The 21,624-nt window shown below is 44.3% G+C and overlaps 1 protein-coding gene across 50 annotated transcripts in view; it reads left to right on the top strand.

Annotated features, from left to right (window-relative positions):
• The window catches only part of Sorbs1 (sorbin and SH3 domain containing 1), a 223,662-nt gene that overhangs the window by 58,534 nt on the left and 143,504 nt on the right, over positions 1-21,624 (top strand). For all 50 annotated transcript variants that reach the window (XM_041661075.1, XM_041661076.1, XM_041661077.1 and 47 more), the window contains exon 2: positions 2,369-2,455. The gene's annotated coding sequence lies outside the window, so the exon portion shown is untranslated. The remainder of the gene's footprint in view (positions 1-2,368; positions 2,456-21,624) is intronic.

Consider the following 21,624-nt stretch of genomic DNA (forward strand, 5'->3'; position numbering starts at 1 on the left):
TATTTTTATTACAGTCTTTTTAGTTTTCCAGGTGATTTTCATTTTTAGCCAGATATAGAAGCCTGCCAAACCTTTGTGGTTCTAGTGAAATTCTGTCCACCATTCAGGGGGACTGTGCCTGGTGTCCTCATACTGCTCTCAACCACATCTGTTCCCACCCCAACCTAAGCCTTCACATCACATTTGGCCTTTCGTCTAACTCTTTAAACCTTTTTCCACGCCTGTCCCCCACCGTGTGTGTGTGTGTGTGTGTGTGTGTGTGTGTGTGTACATGTGTGTCAACATTGGCCCGCACCCCTTAGTTTCTGATACGGAATCTCTCACTGACCCTGGAGCTCACCAATTCAGATAACCTTCCTGGCCAGTGAGTCCCAGGGATCTTCCTGTCCCCCTGACCCTTCCTCCAGTGCTAGGATTATAGAAGCTGGCTGCCAGGCTGGTTTTTTACATGTGGGTTCCAGGAATCCGAATTCAGGTAATCAGAGCTGTGCGGCAGACGCTTTGCTGATGTAGCCTATCTCCCCAGCCCCGATGCTGGTGTTCGAACTGCTCTTGGTGCCTCAGCGCAGGCTGCTACTCATCTCTTTCTGACAAATGAGAAAGTTCCACTTGGAGATTTGGATGGACAGGTATTCTGAGATTTTTTTTTTTTTTTTTTTTTTGCATATGAACATTCCTTCTAAAGGCCAGTAGTTTCTGGTTATTTGGGGCCTCGGGTTGGGGATAGGTTTCTCAATCCTAAAATTGATGTGAAGAAAAATGCTAATTTTGTCTTTTTCTCCCCCAAAATCCAAGGTTTCTGCCGCAGTGTTTCTGTGGCTTCCAGACTCTGAGAAATCGAGTTGTCCCTTAGGAAGTCATGAATAGGCATTCCCGGGGACAGGGCTGAGTTGGTGGTACTCGTGGACATTTGTGAGGTGCACAGATGAGAGGGTACATGCGGCACTATGCATCAAGTCCTTAAAGTGTTGAGTTACATAACGGAAGACAAGGGTTGGGTTTTTGTTTTTCTTTGTGTGTGTGTGTTGTTGTTTAAAATCTACAAGGTATTAAGAGAACTGGACAGAGCTAAAAGAGATGGCTTTTCCGATGCTCTTGCTTTTGCCTGCGTTGTCCCATGGGCTGGGATCTGCACTGTCCTTTTTCTGCCCCTCTCCCACCCAGGCTTTGGGATTTGCTCAGTCCTCTGTTCCTGCTAGGAAGAAGTCTCTGCTTCTGCCACTCTATGTGTTTCTGGATCACCTGAGCATGCCCGTTTAGAGTATCCAGTCCTGCCTTTCCCCCAGAACAACGTAAGGGCTGTGCTGACTTTGTATCTCTCTCTAGCACCTCATGCTGTGCGGTATGTAATAGAGCTCAGTGAGCAAATCAATAAATTCTCCGAGAGAATGATGCAAACAACTCACATCTTAAGCTGAGTGCAGCCAATGTGTTGCAGTGCTGATGTCTTTGTATGTAAGCGTGCATATAGTCTTTCTTGTGGATCCGCTGGAGCTAGAACCCAAGGGCCTGCATCCCCAGCCCTTGGGTTTCTCCCTTTAAAATTGTCTTTTATATTTATGAGTGTTCGCCTGCATGTGTATATGTGCACCACGTGCATACAGTGCTCCTCGAGTCCAGATGAGGGCCTGTGATCCCCTAGAACTAGAGTTTCAGATAGTCCTAAGTCATGTGGGTGCTGGGAATTGATCCAGGTTCTCTACAAAAGCAGAGACAAATGAGGGTGTTGGGGACTGAAAGCGGCAGTTTGCTGTGCCGAGAAAGCACAGACTGCTAGGGTTGGTATTCAGAGCAGGCAAGTCTGCTTGTGAAGGGTGGCTACTGTTTACTACCCGGTCGTCACTGTCTGACAGGAGTGTTGGCTGTGTTTACAGATCTGATCTGTTTGGCTTTCAAAGAGAACCCAAAAAATGTGAGGTTCACCAGAGTCATCGTCATCTTAACTTATTACTATTGTGAGTGTGCACGTGTGCCTGAGTGTGCACACATGGAGCCACCTTGTAGGCTTAAGATGTCTCAGCTTTTATGTGACTTTCCCGAGTTTTAACTTGAGGCTCACAGAGTTCCAGCACATACAGTGTTGTGCCTCTGCAGGATAAACGACCCTTTGCTTTCAGTTTGCAACCCTGTTGCAGATGATCATCCTTGTGTCTGAGATCCTGTCACTGTTGTGGGAGCCATTTCCATGTGTGAACTGAAGATTATTGCTCTATTATGGGAAACAAAACCAAGCCAGAGATTTAGACCGGATGAGAAACAGCAGGCTTTGGGTCTGAGTGGGGTGCCTGTCAGTTAGGTTGAGGTAAGCCTCCTGGGGTAAGTCCAGTGTGTTTGTATTTTACTCATGGTATTTTATGTGTTGTTTCAGGAATTGATATCCACTGGAAGAACCTGCAACCCTCTCTCTGCCCAGAGCTCCAGGACCAATGTGTCTTCCCACCGCCTTAAACCACTGGTGAGTTAAGTGTTTTCCTGTTTTCCTTCTGTTGCAGTGAAGACATATTGACCTTGCACTGTGATCTCCAGATAATGATGTTCATCTCTTGTTAGTTACTTTTCTGTTGCTGTGATAAAACACCATGACCATAGCACCTTCTAGAAGGGAGGGATTATTGGGGTACATAATAAGGGTACATCATGGCAGAGAATTGTGGCAGCAGGCGGCAGACATGGTAGCAGGAATAGCTGAGAACGCCTGTTTCCAACCATAGGTAGCAGGAAACAGGGAGTGAACTGGGAATGGCTTGTGGCTTTGAAACTTCAAAGCCTGCCCACAATGATATCCTTCCTGTAGCAAGGGCACACTTCTTAAACCTGTTCACACAACGCCACCAACTGGGCACACTTCTTAAACCTACACAATGCCACCAACTGGGCACACTACTTAAACCTGTTCACACGATGTCACCAACTGGGGATCAAGTATTCAGACATTGGAGCCTATGAGGGATAGTCTCATTTAAACCACCACAGATGAGTTTAGGCATGTCGAGGTTCTGCCACTTTTACAGTGGGATCTGGAATAATTGTGTGGTTTCTAGGGTTCCAAACAGCAAAATAGATCCTGTTTTGTTTACCTTGAAGGGTTGCTTGCTTTGAAGATTGGATGTTTGTGAAAACATTTCAGAGAGAGTGAGATGTTGGGCAGAGACAGCTTACTGCCGTAGGTTCTGAGATACACTGGGCAGAGACAGCTTACTGCTGTGGGTTCTGAGATACACTGGGCAGAGACAGAGTACTGCCTTGGGTTCTGAGATACACTGGGCAGAGACAGAGTACTGCCGTGGGTTCTGAGTTATACTGGGCAGAGACAGAGTACTGCCTTGGGTTCTGAGATACACTGGGCAGAGACAGAGTACTGCCGTGGGTTCTGAGATACACTGGGCAGAGACAGAGTACTGCCTTGGGTTCTGAGATACACTGGGCAGAGACAGAGTACTGCCGTGGGTTCTGAGATACACTGGGCAGAGACAGAGTACTGCCTTGGGTTCTGAGATACACTGGGCAGAGACAGAGTACTGCCGTGGGTTCTGAGTTATACTGGGCAGAGACAGAGTACTGCCTTGGGTTCTGAGATACACTGGGCAGAAACAGAGTACTGCCTTGGGTTCTGAGATACACTGGGCAGAGACAGAGTACTGCCTTGGGTTCTGAGATACATTGCAGCTCTTCTCTCTCACACACGATTTGCTACTTTAAGTAGCTTTTCCAGGCTTCCCAGATGTTGAAAGAAATAGCTGCTAGGCCCAGATGACTGCAGCCCAGGGCCTTTCCTGTGATGCTCATGTCCACCTTCACCTGCTAGAGGACACTAAAACCTGTCGCATCTGAGTTCACTAGTACATTAAACTGAAATAACAGACATTACCCTCACATGTGTACAGGCTGGTAATGTGGGTTTGAAATACTTGTTTTCTAAGACCTCTAGGATAGTTCTTTAAGATATTTGCATTTTTTCTTTCTAAATTTGTTACTACCGCTCTAGTTCTGTTTAATATTTACTATGTATTTTCTTTCCGTTTTTAGTTTTTTGAGACAGGGTTTCTCTGTAATATTTCCATCTGTCCAGGAACTCTTCTGTAGACCAGGCTGGTCTCGAACTCACAGAGATCCGCCTGCCTCTGCCTTCCCAGTGCTGGGATTAAAGCCACCCTGTCTGGCTATATTTAAAGTTCTTTCCTTTTTGTAGTTGAAAATATTTCTTTTGTCCAATATATTCTGAATATAGTTTTCCCTCCTTCAACTTCTTCCAGGTCCTCCTGACCCACCCAAATCCATACTCCTCCTCGATTAGAAAATAGTCAGGCATCTAAAAAATAAGAAAATAAGATGAAACAATAAAAAATCCAAACCAGAATAGGAACAAACAAAAAAGAACCAAAGGAAAGGTATAAGACAGACATACAGATACAGAGACAAACACATTCACACACACGGAAATCCTAGAAAGGCTCAATGTTGGAAACTATACTATATAAACAAGAGACCTATAAGGTTAAAAAAAAAAAACTCAGATAAAGCATTATGAGACAAAAACCTTCCAAAAATACCATTGAGTTCACTTTGTATTGGCCGTCTCCTGCTGGCCTGGGGCCTGCCCTTGAGTGAAGCAATTAATTTTTCTTGTACATCTGTGCTTTTTCCTTCCTTCCTTCCTTCCTTCCTTCCTTCCTTCCTTCCTTAAGTGAATGGATTGTATTTCACAATTACCTTCATGTTTGTTATTTGTGATCAAATCATTTTATGCTCCAAATGTTCTTTGGGAGAAACTTGTTCATCACAGCAGGCAAATGTCTTGCCTCCATAGCAGCTGTAAGAATTAAAACCACACCCTTAGCCACCTTGTATTCACTGCTCAAATAGGGATGGTCACACACGGGTGATGGCTAGTTCAAGTTGACAGTGTCCTATAATCTCCTGAGGGCAAGGACCCCAGGAGCCAGGGAAGCTGTGTGATCCTGGCCAGTTTGTAGAGAAAATCTGAGCTGTTTAATGTTGCTGCCTGGTCAGCGTCCATCAGAGGGATCTAGTCCTCTTGTGATCCAGTGAGATAAATCCTAATGACACAACCACTGGATGAGCTTGCTGGGTGCTACAGTTAGAAGTTGGGACAATCCAGCCTAGGGTTAGGGGCTGGATTTTTTTTAGACTGCTCTCAGGGTCCCACCTTGAATTTTGTCAGGTAGAAGAGTTTATAGTGGAGTCTTCAGGGAAGCAGATGGCTGTTCTGTTCAGTCAGTTGATGTGTGTGTATGCTTCCTCTGTGTCATGGCACTGATGATTTGCTGTTCACAAAGTAGACTGTGTGTCTTCTCTCTGGAGTTTAGACTAGAGTAAGGATAGCAGATAAGAACAGGAACTTTAAAAGGGCTGAGATCTTTGCTTACCTCACTTACTGCTGTGTCTCTACTCCTTAGAATCCTGGATCCTGATGGGTACTTACTATGTATGTGGTTATGAATAGAGCAAGCAGATAAGCCAAGTAGAAAATGTAATTTCAGGTTATCATAAATGCTATGAAAAAATAAGAGCCGGAGAGAGAACTGGGGAGAGAAAACGAGGGAAGGTGGGAAAGGGAGAGAGAGTGACTGATTTTCTATAGAGACCTGAATGGAGTAGGAATCTGGGGATGGGGTGGGTGGGATGGGATATTCGCAGGGGGAACAGCAAGGGAAAGGCAAAGCCTTTGGTGTAGGCTGTGCTTGGCATGGTGGTGGAGCAGGAGGGACCCCAATTTGGCTGAACTTGGGCTGCAGGTGGTTTAGGGAGGGAGTGGTGTGAAATGGGATGATTGTGTAGGTGGGAAGCAGATTGTATAGGCCAGGATAGAGTTGGGGCTTTCCTGAAGAAGTCTGAGTGTAATAGTTGATGCGATCTTGGACTTTAAAGTCATCCTTTTGGATCCTGAGGTCGGGTTCAGATTGTGCTTAGAAGATAGAGTCTGTAGTTCAGTGTGGGATATGAGCAAAGAGAAGAGGCAAAGCTAAGCTGGGATTTTTGGTAAATGATGCCACCATTTATTGCGACGGGGAACAAAGAAGGACCCTAAAAGTTTGGTTTCGAGGCTGGCTTTGTAGTTCTGTTGACAGTGCTCAGCTGACGTGCATAACACTGGGTTTGATTCCTCAGCATTGCATAAACTTAATCCAGCACTCAGGAGGTGGAGGCAAAAGGATATAAATTCTAGGTCAGTCTGAGCTGCATGGTGGATTTGAGGCCAGTCTGGACTATATGATCCTCAGAAAAAAAATTGTTTGAGCTTTATTAATTTTGAGATGCCCATCAGCATTCTCATAGAGATAGAAAGTTCTCCGAGGTTGGAAATAGTATCTGTGAGGGTCATCAAATCTAGATGGTATTTAAAGCTAAGACTGGATGAGGCCATTTAGGGAGAGAAAGATGTTAGGATTTTGACAGAGAAAGGAAAGACAAAGGCTGGATTTTCTGAATAAAAACTTAAGAAGTAAATCAAGGGCTGGTGGGATAACTCAGAGTGTGAAGGCACTTGGTGCCAGGCTTGACAGCCGGAGATCAGTTCTCGGGACCCACATGGTAGAAGGAGAGAAGCAGCTCTCCTCAGGTTGTTCTCTGTCTTCTTACACTGTGAGAAGTGCACACACATATGCATGTGTACACTAAGTAAATGTAATGAAAAATTTTAAAAGAAGTAAATGAAGGATACACGCAAGAGAATATGGTATGATTTCACTGTTCGTAACTAGGAACTGTGCAAATCAGATGAAATCCTTAACAAAGCCTCACCTTAATTAAAAAGTTAAAACACTGTGATTTCTCCAAATCAAGAAAATTCAGTCTAGATTTGCTCAATATAAAATCTGGTCTGCTGAGAGAATTTATAAGTTGCATTTGTGCCCTTGGCACATGCCTGCCTTCGGCTGACAGGCAGAAAGACCAGGGTCCCTTGCCAACAACCTGTAAACTACGTGTTCTGTATGTGGGCTGGAGCTCTGACAAGCTGGATTTGTGGCTGACTTTAATTCCCTGCTCATACACTTAAGATTTCTTTCATCCCATAATTACGTTATGCAAGAGTGATAGTCTGAAGGCCCACTGAGTGCAAACTGTGTCTGAAAAGCAGTTAGCTGTCACAGAGAGATGTGACAAAATTCCATGAAGAGGAGCTGGAGAGGTGGCTCAGCAGTTAAGAAAACATACTGTTCTTGCAGAGGATCAGAGTTCGGTTCCCAGAACGCACTCTAGGAGGTTCAAAACTGCTCATAAGTCCAGTGCAGGGGGATTTGATACCTCTGACCTTTTAATACTCCCACGCATGTGCACATATCCACACACAGACACACATCTGTGTAGGCGGATTTTTCTGTCCCACCTGCTAGCTATACGAAGACTTCTTATTAATTATGAAAGCTTGGCCGATAGATTAGGCTTGTTACTAACTAGCTCTTAAATTAATCCATTTTTATCAGTCTACTTTTTGTCTCCTGGCTTTAGTACCTTTACTCTGTACCGCCCATGCTGCTCCCTCTGAGTCCTGGTGTCTCCTTAAGACTCTGCCTTTCTTCCTCCCAGCATTTTCACTGCCCCCAAACTCTTGCCTAGCTATTGGTCATTTAGCTTTTTATTAAACCAATCACAGTGAAATACCTTCACACAGTATAAAGGAATATTCCACAACACACCTGCACACATGATTAAAAATAAATCATCTAAAAAATTACATGAAGAAGGGTAAAAGACAGCATGCTTCATAGGACCACAGTAACATTTAGGGCATCCTCAAAATACCAAACAATGTTCTAACATAAAAAGCATGTTCTTTTCATTGCTTTAAGCAGGGCCAAAGAAGTATCCCTTTTGATTTTAATTATTTAAAAGAGTTTAATTTCATTTATCTCTTGGTCTGTAACTGTTGTTGCTCGATTCATCTTAATTTAAGTCATTGCCTGTTCACTGTGCCCCGTGCCTTTTTTGGGGGGAGGGTCTTCAGGTTCATTTCTGATAAGAACCAAGGTTCGTAACTTGAGTTTCAAAGTTTTGCATGCGTGGGGATAGGAGAGTCAGGCCTGTGTCTTCCCTTCTTCTGTTCTGATTTCTGAAAAGATAGAAGGGTATTTCTAGTCAACATTTTATTTTGCTGCTTTAGGCAAATAAGCACCTTAGGTGTGGTTTAGTCACCATGATCTGGCTCACAGATGAGGCCGTCTCAGTTGAACTTTGCCACAACCTTTAGAATGAAACCTTTAAATACATTTTAAAATAGATTCACTTATTTTATATGTGTAAGCGTTTTTCCTGCACGTCTGTGCACCATGTGGCTGCGTAGGTCAGAAGAGGGCATGGGATCCCTGGAGCTGGAGTTACAGATGGTAATGAGGTACTGTGTGGGTGCTGGGAACTGAACCTAAGACCTCCGCAAGGGCAGCAAGTGTGGAGTGAAATCTTCCTGCCACTGTAAAATAGAACTTGAGATCTGGAATCCATCGTAGTTGATGGTTTCTAATCCCAGAATTCAGGTAAACTAAGACACAACCCAAACTCCTTCTTTGTACTTTAAGTCTGTCCAGGCTGGAAGGGTGACTTGGAGGTGGTTAGGAGCTCTTGCTGCATGACCATCAGAACCTCAGTTCAGATCCCAGAACCCACATAACAAGGTGGCTGTGTGTCACTTGTACATGTAACTACACTATTGAGATCCCAGACAGGAGGATCACTGGGGCTTGATGGCCACCACATTAGCTGAGAAAACACAAGTTTCAGATTCAGGGAGAAATCCCATCTCAAAAGGTGGAGAGTGATAGAGGATGACACTTGACAGTGTCCTCTGACCTTCATGTACCCAAATGTGCACACATCTATACACACGTGTGTGCTCAACATGCCCACAATCACCTCGGTCACAGGAAAGTGTTAGAATTTAGTTTGCATGAGTTGAATGCAAAGACATAAGAGCTGCGTGAGAGTGGAGGTAGACTTTGGTGTCTGGAACCGATGGTGCCGATCCCCCTCCTGCCGTTCCGTTGGCAGTGTGTGCTGTTTCTGTAGCTTCATTGTCTAGAAGTATTTCTTAGGGCTGCAACTTTATTCTGTTACCAGAGATTTGTAAGTCTATTTTCTGGCCAAAACTCAGTTTGTGCAGCATTGATGTTCTTAGATATTGATGTTTTCCCAAGAGATTTACACATTTGATTTTACACTTTTTAAACAAACGGGAAATTATGTCACGTTTGCTGGCCATGTGTAGAAACAAGATATTTTCTCCTCTCTCCCATCTCGTGACTATTGCAACTACAGATAAGAGAAACTACTTCTTGACTTTCTTTTTCTTCCCTGGTTTGGGGACATAAACATTAGGTTGTACTTGAAGTTGTCATTAGAACAAGGAGATTGACATTGTGTTCAGTGATTACTGCCCATCATAGTACAGAATCATCCTGATTGTTCTGGGGACTGATAAAGCATCGTCTGATGCTGACAGCACAGTAGTGCCCTCATCCTATAGTCCCCTTGTCAACAGAGATGACTCACTCAGTGTTTCCCTCAAACACAAGTGTCTCTGCTCTGCTCATTAGAGCTTGTCTAAATAAAAAGTAGTTTCTGCAGAGGTGTGATTAAAATATAAAATCACCTTTGTGCTTGTTGATTAACTAAATCCAACTTCCACTGCCGTGATTGATTAGGTGTTGTTGGTTCTTGGACCTTTGGGGGAGCAGTCAAGAACTCCTTTAAGGTATATATGTATGTATATGATGTGCATATAGAACCCTTGAACATTTCCAGGAGGTGGCAACTCCAGCTGAGTTATGCTTAGTCACACACAGTTCTAAATGTGGCCAGGTCTGGATGGCTCTGAGTGGAAGGCACCCACTCTAAGATTGCTTTTCTGATTAGATGAAGCTGTGCTGAAGGCGGCCTAGTTTCAGTGCAATTTGTAGCTTCCAGAGCTATTCCAATATGGACTCAAAGCCGGAAATGCTCTCTTATGTAAGTTGCTGTTGCAGAGACACCTTCTACATTTTTATTTTCTGCCTGCCAGAATTTTCACCCCAGGTTCATTTATTCCCTCTTCAGCCCCTTCTTTGGCCAAGAAAAAGAAAGCTTAAAAAAAATGCATGTATTTTACAGTACATGGAGAGACAGTCAACAAAAGCCATGGCTGTAGATACTGTGTTATTCCTGAGATTGTCATTTTTACAACATGTTGTCCTCTGTGGCATTTGCAAGATAAATGGCCACATGTAGCAGTGTCTTAAAAGGTTTTGAAATGGAGGACAGAATGTTGCCAGTCAGAAGTTTTTAAATTTTTAATTTATTTTGGCTTTTAGTTGATTTGGAAAAACAAGAGCATCTATCAGTACGGGGCCGAATCTTGCATGAGCATCAGTGTTTGTTGCTCATTTGCTTTGTATTTCCTTGCTTGGCTTTTGTAACCTCAAACTTAATGTTTTATCTCAAATCCTGTTGTAACAAATCAAAGGATCTTTAGGGTCAATGAAACATTTTGTTTCCTGTGCTTTTAAAATTGGGAAAGTCAGTTTAAAACAATAGGAGCAAATCAGTTGGAATAGTTGGGCAAATTGTATGCTTTTTTCTTCAAGGAAATCTAACTAACAGGAAAGGAAAAAGAAAGCTATAATGTAATACTTTTTAGTATTCTCTACAAATATGAAGCCATTATATTTGTCTTGAGACGTAATGAACTCTGTATAATTTGATTTGCTCATATAGTTACCATGTTGGAAACATTTGTACAAATTTTCTAATTATATTGTTTGCTGTTAAGTATTCTTAGCATTCTCTTTTATATAATAAACTGCCAAACTTGAAACAGCTGACCACGTCCTAAGGCATTTTTCTCTTTTTATAAGATACTGACAAACTTAAGACCGAACAATAGAAGTGATCATCTTTTTAAAAATGTAGTTTTGTTTCTATTTAAAATGTCTTTGTGTTTATGGGACATGTAACGAGTGACATGTGCTAATCAGGATCCAGATGATTGGCTTCTCTGTTACTTTGGATATTTATGTTTCTTTGCAGTGGGAACATTAAAAATCTCGGTGCTTTGAAATATTTAGTTAATTGTTGTCAACTGTGATTATTCTGCTGTTAGAGAACATTAAAACTTACCCTTCTATCCAACTGTGTTCTTGCTGCTACCAACATTTTAATTTCCCTGTCTGTCTGTCTGTCTGTCTGTCTGTCATCCATCTGTGTATTACATGAACATGTATGCTGTGTGAACACCATACCTCTGAGCTAAGTCCCAGTCCCTGCTTACATTTTAACAAGATGCAGGGTTGTCTGGCATTTGGCTACCGTTTACTTCCACAATGTTTCGTAGATAACATAAAAAGAAGTTCACAACCATAAGAAAAGACAGCAGACCTAGCCTAAAACTTGAATGACCATGTAGACTCCAAACCATTCTCATTTTATGAGTTGTCCTGGTTAAGAGTTTTTGTTTCTCCTGTCTTTCCCCTCCCAAATGGGCTTTACAAACCTCTGAACACTAACTAGTAGCCAGGATGAAAGCAACATTTCAGCCCTTACCATGTTTAGCTCCTAGTTTGGGATTTAGAGCTTGTCAGACTCTTGGTATGCTGGGCAGGGCCTGGAGAAACTGGAACCTTCACTTTGGCCAGGTGGAAACCCTGATTTCCACCTGCCCTTAGACCACCAGCCCTCCCTTGCATGTGCTCTACTTAGGATTCTTGGAGTTCAAAATGCCTGTTTGTTCATGTGGCGCACACTTAGGGGTGGGGGTAAGTTCTGGAAAGCCCGAGGCTCTAATTGTCTGACCGCATTTGCAGGTTTACAAGAGCAGAGTCTTGGGGAAGGCCCCTATTTCCTCATGTGTTCTGCATGGCTACCTGTAGTACTCACGAGGAAGAACCAAGCAGTGAGTTCCTATCTGTCAACTCATGATGCAGACCTTTAATAGCTCCCCAGGGAGGGAATTCTGTGGCAGAATTCTGAAAGTCTGGTGCAGGAGTGAGCCAGGCAGAAGGGCTTTTAGCTCTCTGGAATTATGGTTAGAGCTACAAAGCTACGTGCTCACCCCATTCGTTCATGGTTCTTATAAGATTTGGATCGCCTAGTTCTTGAATGTAGAATGATTCTTTTATTTCTTTATGACAGGTTCAAAGTCAGTTGTCTACTGCTTCTTGACTATCATAAGACAAAAGGGTTGGTCAGAACAAAAAAATGGTAAAGATGCTTTAGCAGAGCAAATTTAAACGTAACAGAACATGTTCAACACAAGGTAGTGAATGTGGCTGCTAGGGTGTTGTGTAGTGGGCCTGTGTTACCAGTCATGGGCTGAGTACTGAAAATATTGGAAAATGTACATACACACACACACACACACACACACACACACACACACACACAGTATGGCTTGGGCGATAGCTCAGTTAATAAAGTGCATACTTTATGTGAATGAGAATGTGAGTTCTACAGAAAAATTGAGCTGTTGCCTAACTAGAAGCTTTATCTCTACTGACTAACATTCGCGGTACTCTGCATGAGCTTGGAGGAGAAAGGTGATTACCAATATCACCAGTGACAAATCCTGTGACCTTCGACAGTGGCTGTCCTGCGAGATATACTGAGGGGTAGTGGCACAAATACTATGGCAGTACTCAACTATGTTTTGATTGGAGTTAAGGTTCACTTCATGAAATGGAACCCACACTTGTTAGTGTTACAGTGGCCAGGAACCAGTCTAGATAGGTCATGGGAAGCCTATTACTGTTATTACTATGGGGAAACCTACTGTTACTATTAGAGTATATGTAATATGAAGACTATTATGCTAAAAGAACACAGCAATAAAATGACTCCTACTGACACACTGATAAACCCATAGATCTGTGCCTTGCTCACCCCACATGGGAGACGCTTCTTCTTGAAGCTGATGGGAATTTACACAGAGATCCACAACTGGACAGTGTGCAGAGAGTGAGAGATTTTGGAGCCCTCAGTCCTAAATGGGATGTCTTTATCAAGGATGTATGTGGAAGGGGGTGGGAAGATTGTGAGAGCCAGAGGTAATGGAGGACTCTAGGGAAATGCTACCTTCCAGACACAACAGAACTAATGTATATGTGAACTCACAAGGACTGGTAGCTCGCACAGGGCCTGCACAGGTCCAGGCCGGATGGGATCCCATACTGAGAGGAGGAATGAGACACAGGATCCCACCCTTAATCAAGAGGCTATCTAAAATTGATAGGCACTGCCAAAGGAAAAACTCCATTTTTGCCAGTGGAGTCTTATTAGGTATATCAGCCACACTTTAGGGCGTGCCCCATGCCCAGGAATAGTTGCTTAACGCAAAATGAACTCAGTAGTATTTTTGTGGATTGCTTTTTAAAATTTCATTATCTTTGTTTGGATACTTTTTGCTTTGTTGGACTTTTGTTTGTTTTGATTTTCTTTTTAGTGGAATTTTTTTGGTTTGTTTGTATTTCTTGGTTTTTGTTTTTGTTGTTTTCTTTTTTTTTTTGAAAGATAGAGAAAAAACATAAAGTTGGGTGGGTCAGGAGGTGAAGGGTCTGGAAAAAATTAGGGGAGGGTAAAACATGATAAAAAAAAATTGCTAATTTTACCTCCCCAAACCTGTACAACAATGCTGGCTCTGATGGCATGTGCTTGTAACCCTTGGAAAAGAGAGACAGGTGGCTCACTGGGGCCTAATGGCCAGCCAGCCTAGTCTACTTGTCAAGTTCTGGAGTGAGAACCTAACTCAAAAAACAAGGTAGACAACTGAGGTTGTCTGATCTCCACATACATACACTTCACACAAAACTTAGAATATCACATATAAAATGTATCATGGTGGGTATGTTTTGTACTAAATATATTGTTTTAATTTTAGAAAATCATTTGCAAAGTAATAGACACTGAAATAACTCAATCCTGCGTGGGTTAATTAAGTGGAGCAAATGAGAAGCCAGAAGTCAAGGCTTGCAAAGGCCCTGCCATTGTGTTTTAGAAAGGATCTGCTTGGCAGAATTCTAGGCTACATTCTTGGTTCACTACCCGGTGATACTGTGTGTCAATTTTATAGATGGCTTCTTAGCATCAAAGTGTTGGTTTCTTTACTTGTTTATTGAAACAACATTTACAGATCAGCAAGAAGTATTTGCATCACACTTAAGTGTGCTGGTCTTAGAGCCTAGTTACATGTGTGAGAAACAGCATTTGTTGACTAAAGTTTCTGTATTTATTAGTTTGGTTTTGTCTGTACTTTTTGAGTCTTTTGTATGCTAGGCTGATCGCCAGCCTACTATGTAGCCACGGATGCCCTTCAACTCCTGATCCTCCACCTAGGCAAGAACCCCCAAGTCTGGTATTCCTGTTTTAGAATAGCTACCCCTACTTTTTTCAGTAGTTGTAAACAGAGACATCAGTGGCTTTGTCTGGGTGGGCAGAGCAAGAATATTGCTGTGAGAATTTTGATGGTCAGTCATTCCCGAGAATGGAGGAGCAGGGGCTGTCTTTTGAGTGTGGAAGTGGGTAGGTGGGATGTAGTTGTGGCTTTAGGAAGAAGGGAAACTATTTGGAACAGCTGACATGGTTAGGCACCACGAGCTGCATCAGAGTGCAAACGGGCCTTCTGCAAGCGCCAGAGGAAGCCACCACCTTAGCAGGTGCGGGGTGAGTGTTCAGGAAGTCAACTGAGACTTGGGAATTTGGAAAGCCCTGGTGTGGGGGCAGGGACTGGGAATTTGCTGTGCTGTTGGTGTAAGTAGATCTGGTGTGGAGCTATTTCTGACTCCGAGAGGTGGCTGTCTAGGGAGGTGAACAGCAGGAGAGGTGAGGCTGATGAGGAAATGATGAGCTACAGATCTCTCCAGCATGGCACGTAGGCCCTTTCTCTCTCCCGTCCCCGCTCATCAAGTCATACGTTGCTGGCCATTCCTGAGTTCTTTTGGTCATGCTGTTCCTTTTTTGCCTTTCTTTAGCTTGATGCTCTCCCACATGAGCTATTCTTGGTCCCCTTTTCTTCTTTTCCTTTGGCCTGCTTAATTCCTACTCCAAGTCTTGACTTAGGCTTCATTCCTAGGAAATTGTTGACAATTGTTTCTTTCTCTGTTCCCTGCTAGCAACCTTTCACCCTGTGCACACATATGTGCATTGTCTAGGCTTGCCTCGGCCTCTTAATTTGTGGGTTGGAAGGTTCCTTGAGTGTAAGAATGTCCCTGTACCTAGCAGAGCCTGGCACATGGTGTTTGACATGTGCTTGCTGGGTGGATGTGTGCTTCACTGAAGTTTGATAGTAAACCGAATGTTAGAACTACAAGGAAGCTATGAGATTAGAATCTACTCAGTCGTTCTGTTAATTATGTGTGCTCGTGTGCATCTCTGTGTGAGAATGTGTGCATGAGCTCAAGTATCCCTGGAGGCTAGAAGAGGGGTGAATTACCTAGAGCTGGACCTGGATGCTGGCAATCCAAATGACGTCCTCTGCAAGAGCAGTGCGACCTCTCAGCCTCTGAGCCGTCTTTCCAGCCCCGTGGCTCATTCATTTTATAGTTTGCAGAGCCCTGCATCTCCTAGCTTGTTCTAGGCAGAGCAAGGATTCAGCTTTCCCTCCTCTTGTTCCTAATGCACCGTGCCGTGATGATTGCAATGTTGGTGTGTGACGATGGTACCTTTCTGCCTCTGCTTAGTGCCTGGTCACGGCGACTGCTGAGTGTGTGATGGAGTCTGAGTTTTCTCCTGGGGAGGGAAACGGTGTCCTGACAACGCTAAGAGCTTTTCCTCTGCCGTGTGCCAGGTTTACAACAGCCTTACCTCACTGCTTCCCCCTCCTTTTCCGGGTTTGTCCTGGTTTATCTTTGGACGGGGTAAGTGTCAGCAACCGTTGCTAAGTAAATAGAGGAATTGCTCATTCAGGGTTCGTGGTGTCAGATACTCAGTGCCTGTGCTTTCACCTGTCCTGGCTGTTCTCACTGCCACTTCAAAATGCCCCGACCTAACGTGTGTCAAACAACAGCAACAGTGTATGTTTCACCCGACGGCCCATAGGATCAGGGAAGCCATAAGCGATTAGGTAGCAGGACGTTTTTTGTTAGTGAAAACGTGAATCTGTTTGTTTCCAGACCCACCCTTGGAAATGGGATGTGAGGTGGGGTGTCTAGAAATGCCCGCTTATGTATTTTTAACTCAAAGCTTATTGTGAAGCTTCTGGACAAAGTGATTTTACCATGTCCATCTCGGGTGAATCTTCAGCCTGACTCAGGACAGGGCGTGTCTCCTTCATTTACTGCCTGGCCACAGAGGATGCAGTTTTGTGTGGTTGATTCCAAATCACCATGGCTCCCGTGAGCCCCTCACCACCATTGATCCCAAATGCCGAGGATCACTGCTGGGGGTGACATGACTTTGAACTTTTGGGCTCCTTTGGTAACTAACCAAATACTAGATGGCTAAAATTGCCTATTCTTTTGGGGAAAGTACTCCAGAGATCAGAGATTTTCGGCCTTTGGCTTCTTTTGCTTTTTTGTTTTGTTTTGGTTTGTTGAGATAGGGTCTCAGACTGTAGTCCAGGCTGGCTGGGGACTCCAGTCCTCCGGCCTCAGCTTCATGCTGGGATGGTGGCATGAGCCACCGAGCCTGGCCACCTTTCACTTACAGAGCTCTGCAGTCTCCCTCTCCCCACCCCCAGGCACTTTGGTATGCATTTCCTTTTTGCCTTTTTTTTCAAGTAAGAACTACACAATGTACAACGACCTTTTAGCTCACAGGATTTAGAAATCCCGTGTCTTGGAAGAAGTCCAGTGTCTTTGGTTTTAGGGATTTCTGAAGCCACTTTGGACCTTGTTGGCTTCCAGCCACATGGGAGCGTCTGATCCTCCCTGGGCTGGTCTTGAGTTCCAGGCATTGAACTGGAAGTGCATCAGCCGAGGATTTGGGCTGCGTCAAGAAGGATTTTGATTTGCTATATTCTCTGCTTGGCATCTGCTTATTTCCTCTGGGGACACCCCCTTCCCTGGAAAAAATAGCTCCAAAGATGCCTATCTGACGGGCTAAGAAGTTCAGCCGGGCATTTCCATTCAGGGATCGTAACTTGTCAGTCACAGGTCACTGTGTGAGCAATGTGTCACCAAACTTAAAGAGCTTCTGACGTTCCCTTCCCTCTCCTGCCCACGGGTGCCCCTATACTGGCTAGTGTCAAGAATGACTATCGGAAATCTTGAGACAGATCAGCCAGCACTGGTTCTAAAAGGGCTCAACCCCACAGGAACTTCCTGGGCTGTGACCTGAAGGACCTGGCAGCTGTTCTTGGGCCCAGGCTCTAGACCTCTTCCAGGCATGTGTTAATTTTTCCATATGGTAATAGGGAACCGTGGTTATGGATGGGGCAGTTGGTGAGGGGTTGTGGTGGAGGGCAAGACTATCCTGAGAATTGTGTGCTGACGTGACTGTCTCTGAGGGCCATGGTAAGAATCTCAGTGTATCTGAGACAGTACCATTCCCTCCGGTAATCCAGTGGTCCATGAAAGTGCTTCCCCTCCCAGATTCTTCTGCTACAGGTAGACTTTACATTTATTCATCTTTGATTTTTAGTGTTTTAAATTGTACCATTTTACAATCTAATAGTAACAGGGTAGTTAAGACCCTCATTTGATCATCTCTAGACACATGTTATTTATTAAAATGTATAGGACAGGGCCAAATTCAGGTGCCCACAGTAAAATGGTGACATTTAGGGGATGGTGGCTTAGTTATCTGTGCGTAAGTTTGCTGGATGGCAGATACTTTCATCATGTTCGCAGGGAGATTGTGGAGCTCTGTTAAAAGACAGGTTCAAGCCGGGCGGTGGTGGCGCACGCCTTTAATCCCAGTACTCGGGAGGCAGAGGCAGGCGGATCTCTGTGAGTTCGAGGCCAGCCTGGTCTACAAGAGCTAGTTCCAGGACAGGAACCAAAAAGTTACAGAGAAACGCTGTCTCGAAAAATCAAAAAAAAAAGTCAGGTTCAAGTGACATTATACTCATCTGAACCATTGATCGAATAAGTCTAATTAATCTTTTTCGTTTGTTGTTTGTTTTTGAGTTTTTTCAAGACAGGGTTTCTCTATTTTACAGCCCTGGCTATCCTAGAACTTGCTTTGTAGACCAGCCTGGCCTCAGTCTCGCTAAGATTCACCTACTTCTACATCCCAAGTGCTGGGATTAAAGGCGTGCTCAACCACTGCCTGCCCCAAATAAATCTAATCTTAAAAGGCAACTGACTAGCTCTGTACTTGTTCATTTTGAGCGTGTGTCAGCTCGTGGGAAACTGTTAGCTTTTCTTAGCTATTGATTTATTTAACTTTCTAGGTCAGAACTTTTCTGGATACTGATGTGAGCCTTCTTGGTATGCTTCTAGGACCTTCTTTCAACACTATTCTCCATCCTCCCGTCCTTGAGGTTTTTGAAGGATTATTGACAATTCATCATTTCCAGTTTTGTCTTTTATTTTTTTTGTCAGTGATCTAATGGACCTGAGCCCAAAAGCCTGCCATTCCTAAGGCAACTGTAGCTGTCCTAGCTCCACACCTGTGTTCTTCCCCAGTTGTTCTCACCGGTTTTCCCTTTCAGAAAGATCCTGTAGCTGGAATGGGTAGAACTAGCACGACAGATTTCTCTTGTCATATTACAGTGGCCACTTCAACAGATGTGTTACTATTTTGCATTTTTTCTTGCCAAGAGAACAACTTTAAAATTGTGTATGGGGGAGGCTGGGAAGATAGCTCAGCTGGTACAGTGCTTACGAGAACCTGAGCTACAGCTCCAGAACCCACATAAAAAGTCAAGCAGTGGCTCATTCTTATAATCCTAGGGATAGAGACGCAGAGACAGAATTTAGGGGCTTGTTGACCAGCCAGCCTCACCTGTTTGGTGAGATCCAACACAAACTGTGGGCAGCGCCTGGGGAACAATATCCCGAGCTGTCCTCTAGGGTCCGCATGGAGTCCCCATCTCCTGAAGGGTTTTCATACTTCACTGTTTTAAGTCATCCAAGGCTTTATCTTTTGAACGTGCTCTGTTCCCTTCATTGTGTCCCAGACACAAATAGAACATTCCAGGGCTAGGAGTGCTTTGTAGCCTTTTAAAGGACTCCAGAGTTCTGCTCCTCTCAGCCTCCTAACCCTCACTGAACCAAAGGGCTTTCCTCTGAGCTCAGATAAACATGAGTTCCCTATTTCCCTTCCAAGAATTTAGCATCTTCCCTTCTCTGCCCTCCAGTTTTGTGGCTGGCTTTCTGGGCTACCTGGTTCAGCCATATAGGGCGGAGGCAATGGTTTCTTACAGGATTCAACCCTGCTGACCACCCAGAACTTCTCATCACACCCTCACTCCCCAGATGACCCATCCCTTAGGACTCCCACCCAGGGCTGGGCTGAGCTGGTTCCGACTAGTTCACTGACAACTCCACTGTGGTTGAATGTTCCTGGGGCATGTGGGCCTCTCCCTGAACCAAGGCCAAGGCCCAGGGCTTCTGAATCCCCAGGTCAGAAGCCAAAGGAAAGAACAGGCTAGGGATGGGCTGCTGGGGAGCTCAGTAGCTTGAGTGGGAAGCAGAGTGTGGGAGGAAGGGAGGAAGGGGAGTTGGAAAAATCTGTAGTTACCCTGAAGACACTCATCCCCACAATCCAGGCACTAGTTCACTGTTCTGCAGCTTGGGACCCATTTTATTTTGGAATGACCAAGTCCAAGGGGCAAGTCTGAGCTGGCTGGCCTAATAGAGAAAAGGAGTTCAACTCTATTGTTAGAGATCTGGAATCATTAAGACTCCCAGCTCTATTGAAACTGATCTCTTTACTGTCTATGGAAAAGGATTTAAAGAGGCAAATCACAGTGAGGGATGTTTGATTTAAGGAGCGCTTTTTAAAGGAACCCACTTTCGGAATGTGCATTTGCATACAAACAATGAGAGTGCTGATTAAAATGATTCTCACATAGTCATTTCAGCGGTGCGGAGACTGCTGCCTGGCAACACTTGCACAGTGGCAGGGAGCGCTTTCAAAACCATCTCGTTCCATCAGTCTCATCAACCGAGACACATTGTTGGCCTTTTCTGTGCAAGGCGCTATGCTAGAACCACTGTGTGTGTCTGTGTGTGTGGAGGGGCGAGGGGGCTGTCAAGGGTATCAAACCTAATAGCCTTCTAGGGTGGGGTATGACACTACAGGGAAGTCCCAAGTGGAACCTGGGAGTTGAAGGGTTAGGGAATGAAGCAAGAGAAGTGTCCCACCTGCTAAGATAGGCCATACCTGTTGACAGTGCTGTAGAAATTGCTAGCATTCTGCCCCTCCAAACTGACTTGTGTAGTTCCCCTTGGAAGCCATAGGCCAGTATTTAAAGTATGTCTGTCATCATCATCATCCATGCTGGCACCTGCTGTTTGCAGCTAGTTTGGCCTTTGCCTCCGGGAGTGTGGGAAGGGCTGATCTAGCCTAGGGAGGTGGAAACCCTTTCGCCTCCTGGAGTAAACGGCTGCCTTTGTCTTTTTAAAAAGTGTTTTCAGAGTGTCAAGTCTGGAGCTCAGCTGGTGCAAAGTAGAATTTGTGGACTGAAGCTTGTTCCCTTGTCGAGAGCCCATGGTAGTCATGTGGATTGAGTTTCACATCGTGACCACTTGCCAGCTCTGTGATCATCCTCATTTGTGAGGTTGGGATTGATGGAAGGGTAATTATAGTAGAATGATGACGACCGTAGGCTGCACAGTGTGGTGCACAGTAGCATATACCCCGGAGCTAGACTGCTCAAGTTCAAATCCCATTAGGTATATAGCCCAGAAAAGTTGCTAAACCTCTCTGGGCCTTAGTTTATCTGTGAAAAAGAGTAAATACCAAGGGTACTCTTACCAGAGGGTTGTTAAAAGTCGGAATTATAAAGTGCTCCATGCTTATTATGATAAAATATTTAGTATTCATTAAACATACACATACATGCATACATATATACATACACACACATACACATGTGCTCATAGACACTATAGTTTTGGTTTTTAGAATTCCTGAGAAGTTTGGCCCTGGGCAAGTATTACTCCAACTCTTTTAGCCCCTATTTGTTGTTTTTGAATTGGTGAGATAGCCAATGTTCTGATGGGTTAAAGCAGTTTCCTGAAGGGATGGTGGCCAGTAGATACCCAGAACCCATGAACTTGCTTTACAAGTGGCTGTAGGCACACTTGTAAGCTTTCATGCAGGCGGATGGCCATCCATGAAAATGCTAAGCCTTTCTTACCATTAATGTATTGAATAAAGACCCTGCCCTCTCTTCTACTCACCTCTACTACCTCCCTTCTGCCCAACTTGCCTGAGCTGTTACCTATGGTGCTGTTGCTGTCTGATGTCCCTGTCAGCTGTGACTTTGAGCCTGTGCCCTCTAATGGGGTCTCTGGGGTCATACCAAAGTAACCAGCTGTTCAGCCTTAGTGCCTCCCTCTCTGGCTGGACTTCTTTGAAGACCAAAGAAGGCTATTGTATTGTGAGACCTGACTTCAGGTATCACATCCTTTAGGGAAAAGGCTAATTGAAAGGGTTCTTCACCTCCTGCCTTTATGCTTGGGGTTGAAGGTCTGAGAGACTTAGGAAATCAGTGTGTTGAGGAATAAAAAACTAAAACCAAAACCACCACAACAA

The sequence above is a fragment of the Microtus oregoni genome, unplaced genomic scaffold (genome assembly GCF_018167655.1).
Source record: "Microtus oregoni isolate MIOR12 unplaced genomic scaffold, Mior012 000012F_ref0000307, whole genome shotgun sequence".
Lineage (NCBI taxonomy): Eukaryota > Metazoa > Chordata > Mammalia > Rodentia > Cricetidae > Microtus > Microtus oregoni.